Raw genomic sequence first — 7,970 nt, 5'->3', positions numbered from 1 at the left:
AATGTCGTGTACCTTCTTCTCGAAATGCTTCACACACTGCTATTTCCGCTTCTGTTAACCCTAGTTTTTTTTATCACACAGCGTGCTCATAGACCCAAGTAAAAGAATCGGGCGTGTCCACTATTTTTACCGCATTGGCAACATCATAAAATGTAAACGGTGAATAGATGTTGGTTACAGCTATTTAGGAGACGGCCATAAGCCTAAAGGTTGCATGCGCTTGGGTAACTTGCATGTTGCCCGTGACGGGTTTCAGTTGCCAATGAAGAACAGACCTCCGTCAGGCACCGCGCATCAACTGAGGGCGAGCTTGCAGTGCAAGTATCGACTGCTTCCTTTATGAGCAACATTTCTGGGGGACTCTACATTATTCAACGGACTCAAATCCTTAAAGTGCTGTAGGCTGAATATACGGGATAAGCGGTAACTCTAACAGGCCTACGGTACGGCAGTTCTAGAGGGTTTCTTGCGGGAAGAAATCCATCTCCACGCGTCCAGCGACTAGACCGCCCACAAGCTGCTTCCCCGCTCAATCGTTGTCGCGCGCGCAAAAAGCGACGGCAAAACAGCCACCATCCTTGAAGGAGCACCGCTTGAGTGGATGAGATCTCCACACATGGATCAGCGGCGGGCACCGGGCCGTCTGCCCGATGACGGAACACCGTGAGAGCGCCCGCGACGGGCCAGTCGTCCGGCGCGCCTCCGCGATGGTTCTCGTTCGGCTGATCTATAGCCGGCCGGTTTTCGCCCGCCTCCGAGACGCCGCCTCGGCGCCATCAGGTGCGGGCCCGCGGCGAAGACGGCGCAGGCCGCTCGCCCCGAGGCGATGGGCGTTGCTGTTGGATGATGGTCGTGACGATATGCGCCGACGCTTTTCCCCATGATGCGCTCGGAATAGGTGCAGTCGTTTTTTTACGCGCCCGGGCGGCCGCCTAGGTACCCTTCGCTCGGGTGGGGGAGGGGGGGGGGCAGTTTGACCCCTGAGATCTCGGGAACAAAGAAAGCTAGATACACCAAATTTGCAGGGTGTGTTGACTGCACGTGAACTCACTCAGGTCAAAGCTTCAGGTTCCTAGGTCATGACCTTCAGGCTAAAAAAAGGTCAAACAAGGTCAAGTTCCAGGCTGGTCTCCAAAGTGCCCCCAAAACCTAGATAACCGTTTCTAAGAAAAAGGCCTCATTCTCATTCAAGGTCAGTGACCTTGTTTGACCCTTTGAAGGTCAAGGTGACCAGAATCATACAAGATTACTTTGAGTTTTGCATGTGACTAAGCGACAAAGATAACGCTAGGCAGTATGTTCCTAAAACAAAATGTTGATCTGGGTCATTTCAGGTCAATGACGTATTCTGACCTCTAAGAAGTTCATGGAAGATGTATAATGCGGTTCCTGCTCTCAATAAACTCGAGATGAGCACCGGTTTTGGCCTTGGTGTGACCTTCATACCTGACTTTAGGTCAACACAATTTGTTCATTCAACTGTTGTGTTGCCTAAGAAAGCATCTCAGATGTATGGCTTCGTTTAAAACTCCGTTGTTGGATCAGATTGAACGATTCCCTAGAAATTGTCATCGCTGAAACCATGGTCTAACTTTGGCCTGTCATAGGTCAGCGACCTTACAAGTTGCATCTAAATTTTTGATGCCAAACGATCCGCTATTCAATTGTCGACAGCTGTTCAGAACTTGGCGCGGCTACGCCGCGCCGTTCGGAAGCCATTTTGGAAAACAATTTCGGGGGGTCAATTTGACCCCCACCCGAGCGCGTGTTAATGGTGTGGTTAAGGAACGTAGCGAGCATGTGAAGCGCGCGTGTACGCGGTAATGCGCAGGTCGAATGCCGCTGATGAGTTCCAGACCATATTCGTCTCACGGTGTCAATTTGGTAATTTGGATTGTGGCATGCAGGAGTGTGGTTTCACAAATCAAGTTGTGGGAAGACTTTGGAAGAAAATGTCAAACATTCCCCCAATAAAAAAGTGTCCATTTCAGGATTTAACCAACCTTCTTCCCTAAGTGCGCGGGGATGAGGGGGTAGGGCAGTCTCTCCATCTGAATGGGGAGCTATATCCCTGGTGGCGTCAGGAAAGAGTAGAAGCCACCATTCGCTCTCTTGTCCATTTGTTCTCTTGTTCTCTATCATTTGTATTCGCTCTTGCATTTGACTGAAGCAGCCTACGTCCTGGTCTGCACGTTGTTCGTTCAGTGCTATATCAATAAGCAACATTGCCTGCGATGCTAGCCTTGTAAGCTGTGTTTGGTCGCCGGAGTAATGCTGAGTTTTGACGATAACTAATGGGCATGTGCCAAACATTGCCATTCCGGGTCGTCAGGTCTTGTTCCTAACTCCAAACCATTCGCACTAAAGACGTATAATCAAGTTGTCTTAAAACTAATTGTTTCCATGTTAAAAGTGATTACTGATTTGCCCCCTCATTTTGTCTCCACGTTCTGTGCTCAAATGTCCCAAAAGTTTCTCTGCCACTGACCGGGGCCCGAACCGATTTACGGCGGCTTTTGGTCGGTCATCTCTCTTCTCCCTCCAACCAATATCAGTTGTGTGCAACGGTTTGCCCCCATGTCCGAGGACGGAGTGGTCCGCCGTCTTATTGGCGACCGGGTGACGTGTTCGTCGAAGCGTCTAACGCCATGCCACCCCCATGAGAGCGCATGGAACTCGTCGATAAACAGCATCACTGCCGCTGTCGTAGCCATTATGCTCTCTGGAAGCGCCTGGCGGGGTTTGCCCTGAAAGCACTGCCCGCTGATGTCTCTGGATGCCTCTGTGATGCGGAGCTGGTGGATTTCGCACTCGGTCCGATGGCAGGAGCCGCCGTTCCTAAAAGAGCCTGTTGATCACAGCTCTTCTCCCAGATTGCACGGTGAACGCGTCCCGCCGTGCGCAGGTAGCTGTCGACAGGCCGAGAAGACGGAACGGGCCGGTCCACCAACGAATGGGTCTTGGGCAGTGTGCATACAGTCCCATGCAAGTACGTGCGCAAACCAGCGTTACACGTATTCGTACCGGTCCAATGCCGACTAAGCCCCACGGAGCGTTATGAACACCGGCCACACTTTATTGCGCCTCGGCGTCTTTTGCAGGCCATGGTGCACCGCTCACTCGTGTAATGTTTGATGAAGAATTAGCCCATCGAGGCGCAAGCTCTGTTCAGTGTGGGCTATTCCGCTTCGAATGGCCTGCGAGCGGGTCGGAACGTGCTCCTATACGCAGTTGCCTCGACAGTCAGCAGATTAACGGTGCTGCTGGCATATCTTCGTGCGGTGATGTGATTGTGGGTCTCTGATTGAACCGTTCTTTGTTTTGTTTTTACTTCATGCAATAAGGCTGACGTTGACGCTAACGTGTTTTTTTCTTACGTTACGCTTTTGACGGCCGGTGCTGTATCATCCTTTGTACCTTCAGTCTTGTTTCCATGAGTTCGACTGGTCCTATGATAAGCTCTGACCAATCATAGCGATCTGGCGATAATAACGCTAGGGTCGTGAGTCCAACTTCAGTTGTTGTAGTCTCCATTCCAACGTGATCCCTCGCGGTAAACTTCTACCAGGACGCTGTATTGCGCCATCTACGAGGTATCTTGAAAGAAACCTTCAAATGGTTGGAAAGCCTTCCACCTGAAGGCTTTGCAGCCATTTACGATTGGCCTGTCAGTTCAGGACACAACGAGGTCAAACTCTTTTCGCCTTTTCCGAGTAGCTTCACATATGTGTGCAGCGTAGCCCTCATACAAGCCAAGGCAAGCCACGACCTTTTTCCAAGTGGCAAGGCTGGAAGCCTGACCAAGCAGTCGGCTGGTTCGCCGGGCGCAGGTCTGGCCGCACCTTCGTCTCCGGCGACGGAGCCGACGTCTCCGTCGCACGGATGCCGGCGTCGCTATCGCGGCCCCAGGGGCCCGCTGAAAACCGCCGGCCTTTGTCCGCGCTGACACGAGTGCGACGCAGCGGCGGCCAACGCGGCGCATCGGCCCAGCGAATGAGCCATTGAGCTGCCGCCAGTCCCCGAGGACGGTGCTGGGTGCGGGGCGCTGGCGCCGACTGCGAGCTGCTGTGGCTCACCGGAGCACTGTGGATGGGAGCACGGTGGACGGGAGCACGGTGGACGGGAGCACGGTGGACGGGAGCACGGTGGACGGGAGCACGGTGGACGGGAGTACGGTGGCTGCGCGGAGGCTGGGAGGGGGTTGCTGGCTTCAAGGTGTGATTGGTGTACTAGATGGAGGAGCTGGAGGAGACATTTTTCAGCCCATCACGCTCACGCATTCGGCATCGCATCGCATCGCTTTTCGTCCCACTTTGCCATCTGCCGCACTGGACGCGCAGCTTTATGCTTGGACAAGAGAAAAGCCGGGATTCCCCTAAAGCGGCTGGCTTCTCACGCGTAGTTCTAATGAAGCTGTCACGGTAACTCAGTTGGTAAGGTTTTGTTGTCCTGAGCACTATGTTGCAGGCACGTGGACCCTCTTCGCGGTGGCGATGCTTATGTGGAGCGAAAATGGAAGTCATTTGGTAGCTGGCCAAGAAAATGGGCTAACTTGGGATACCTGCATTTCAGTGTGCTATAGCGCTTCAAAATGTTTCCAAAAGGTTTGCAATGGATTGAAATTGAGCTTCTGGGGTGGTGTGGATAATGCATTACCACAAAGTGCGCTTAACGATGGCTGATTTTCAGGTTATCCCTGAATATGCTGGTCCCTTCAAGTCCCATCCCTGTGATGCTCCAGGGCGCCTGGATCTAAGCGTCTGTGTCTTTCAGCTCCAGCCCTCCCTCTCCCGTAGCATTTCAGGATCACATTCACGAATCGCTTTGCAGGGAGTCACGAACAAATTGTTGTGCACTGTTAAACGGGCACTCGAGTTGACAAACAAACAAAGTTGATAGTTGTGCCAGCAAGGAAAAATAAGTTGAATTCCAGAAGTCGCAAGTAATTTTTAGCAACAAAAAGCAATAGATGCAGGTTAGCAGTTTTGTAACTAGTGCTTAATCAGTCTAAGTTCCGTATCTTTAATAGTTTCTGTGCCTGGAGCCAGAAATGTTTCTGGAGCCCCCAAAAAGATCCCCGGATCCTATTAACATGGAACACCATGGGATCCCGAATCCACCCTTGGGACACAGACACATGTCTGGCTGGGATTAACAAGGTCTGCCATGTACGGTTAAAACACCACGAAAATAGGACCAGAAGTTTTCAAAACTTCAACATATTTTGACCACGTTTTGCAAGAAACTAGAGGGAAATGTGTGCTGCGATATCACAGCAGCGACACGCGGCAGGCACTTCAAAGAAAACACCGCACCTTATCAGATTAGTGTCATCAGAGGTAACGCAATTATGATTGTAGGTCACTCGCTAATGGCCAAAAAGATGATGCTTTTCTACACCAGAAAACGTACGAGGCATGTGTACGCATTAGCAAATTTATCGGACTTTTAGGGCCGGCACAAAAAGATAACACAAGCGCAATTTCATCGATCACATGCCTTGTGCGTGCTTAATGTCCCCGTTTTTGGGATGAGAGTGCAGTGACGCACATAAAGTTATATTTCACAGATTGTTGCGCGTACAATGTTTCGAACTTGTATGTACCCCTCGTATTTCATGACCAGTTAAAGGCAACAATATGTCGCACTGCCTATTAATGCAACTTATTGAATAACACGGTATCTTCAATGTACCGGAGAACAGTGCGACCAGTCTTTGCGCGAAATCACTCGGTCTAGGATCATGAGCCCTCTAGACTGTGCTTTGCCTTGAATAGCTGTCTGGGCGCTGTGCCCGGGTCAACACCTCACCACGACGTGCTGGTATTCACGGCACTGAAACGCAGTGGGGCTTTCCAAAGTCATGCCAGCCGAATACAGTCACACCGAGTTTACAATACAGTAATACAGTTTGAAAGTTAGCAATACAGTAATACAGTTTGAAAGTTAGCAATACAGTAATACAGTTTGAGCACCGACACGCCAGCTGTTGGCTTCAGAGGACACCCGTTCGGATCGTTGGCTGTTCAGTGATCCGTGGTTGAGGCGAGGAGTGGGCACACCACGTGGTAGGGCTCGTGCTCTCACGGACGCTCCTCCACTTTTGCAGTGGAATGGGATCGATTCCCACACGTACTGGTGCATTATTCAAAGTAGACCGTACACGCATTAGACAGGCTCGCGTCACGTCTGTTGCATTGATTTATGGAGGGAGGTGGAGTAATCTTGGAGTTTGCGAATTCACCATGCTGAAAGAGTTGGCCTCACAGCTAGGTCGGCCATAGCTATTGGCCTCCTCAATGCCCGCTTTTAACAAATGCGTCGTCTCGACGATAACAGCACGCTTTCCTTCAATTCGTTCTGATCCTAATCACAAATACAGATACAAATAACGACCAGCTCATATCTCACGGCCACTCCAATTTTAATTGATGCAAAACTCTCTAAGCATGCTTGGCCTGAGCGTTCTCTTTCAACCCCACCTCGCGCGAAGGAATAGCGTTTAAGAAAACCTGCAGTGATCGCAGCAGATAGTTTCACATTCATACAAGTGGCCATGTGTGATGAACATGTGAGCTACTTCATTTTAACTGTTCTGTATGTATTTTGAGGCTGGCGACATAACCTTAATGTAGAAGCAGCTACAAAACGTTGCACAGACACACATTGCCGCTACCAGTCGCGACAACAAACGCTGGTTGGTTACGGCCAGTCAGTTTAAGTTTCAATTTTTGGTTGCCAGCCGACCCGCAGCCGGCGGCCAGCCAGCTAGCCAGCTGGCCGATAGGTGTGGACTTAAATACTTTTGCATTTTGAGTGCCTAGGAACTTGAGTGTTTTTGGGGCATGAAGTGAAACGCATTACATATTCCAATAAATTTGCATTCATCACAGGATCCCAAGGGAAGGCGACGACGCGCGTCATATTTCCTTTGTAACACAAAAAGAAAGGCGGATGTCCCAAGATGCTAGTAAATTTTCGCAGACCTGCCGGTGAGTTGGATTTTTTTGTTCAAGGTCTTGTCAGACAACGCCATAGTCATGGCGCTAATTGAGTGGCACCCCACTACCCGGTATAAATATTAATCTTGAAGTAAGGCGCTGAAAAGACAACAGGCATTAATCCGTTAGATATAACAACACGTGGTGTGTCCTCTGGTCGCTTTCCACCAAATTTACGACTCTTACCCGTTGCGTCAAGCATTTATACAAAAAGATCAAGGATTACATCAGCCTGTGTTAATGAAAAGTACAGATTTACGTGCGACCTAAAAAGCTGATGACTGTAACACAATTCTTGTGTACTGAATTTAGCGTCTGTAGGAATATGTAGGCGCCCGTGAATGGCTAACGGAGTGGACTTTGACGCATCCCAAATTCGCGGTAGGAATCCGTGAGCATGTGTTTTCACCAGCTGAAGCCTACCACGGCCGGCTAGCGGAGTCGGCTTACGGCGCCTTGAGGCTAACCGATCGATCGGTGGCTAGCCGGCTAGCCGACTGGCTGACAATGATAAACCTTGCAGTCCGTGCTGAAACTGGAGGTTTGGACGAAGAGAAACACGGCTAGATTGGGCCGAAAGCTTTTCAAAATGTAAACTTATTTTGGCATAAATAACAGGCGAGCGTTAAAATACTGACATCTCGCGTGACGTGACAAAGAAAACTTGAGGGAAAACGTTACAACAGACCGAAGCACACACAACGGAGACCACACAACATAAGCGTGTGGTGGCATTGCGTTTCAGAGTCAACGCGCTTTGCCTTGCATTGATCCGGTCTGTCAGCGAGTGCGCGCCACGTTAACACACTGTGTGTGCGATTTCCTGAACCGTATGCTGTTTCGATGAGGCTATTGCTCTGCATCCAGCTGCGGTCCCACCGATCGATGCAAACTTGATTGGAATTGAATCTTTGATAAACATGGGAAAGTGGCGCCTTCGTGCTGCCGGTATCGTTATCAAAGTTGTAG

The sequence above is a fragment of the Pollicipes pollicipes genome, unplaced genomic scaffold (assembly GCF_011947565.3).
Source record: "Pollicipes pollicipes isolate AB1234 unplaced genomic scaffold, Ppol_2.1 Scaffold_7231;HRSCAF=8579_pilon_pilon_pilon, whole genome shotgun sequence".
NCBI lineage: Eukaryota > Metazoa > Arthropoda > Thecostraca > Pollicipedomorpha > Pollicipedidae > Pollicipes > Pollicipes pollicipes.
Note: the sequence above shows the minus strand (reverse complement) of the source record.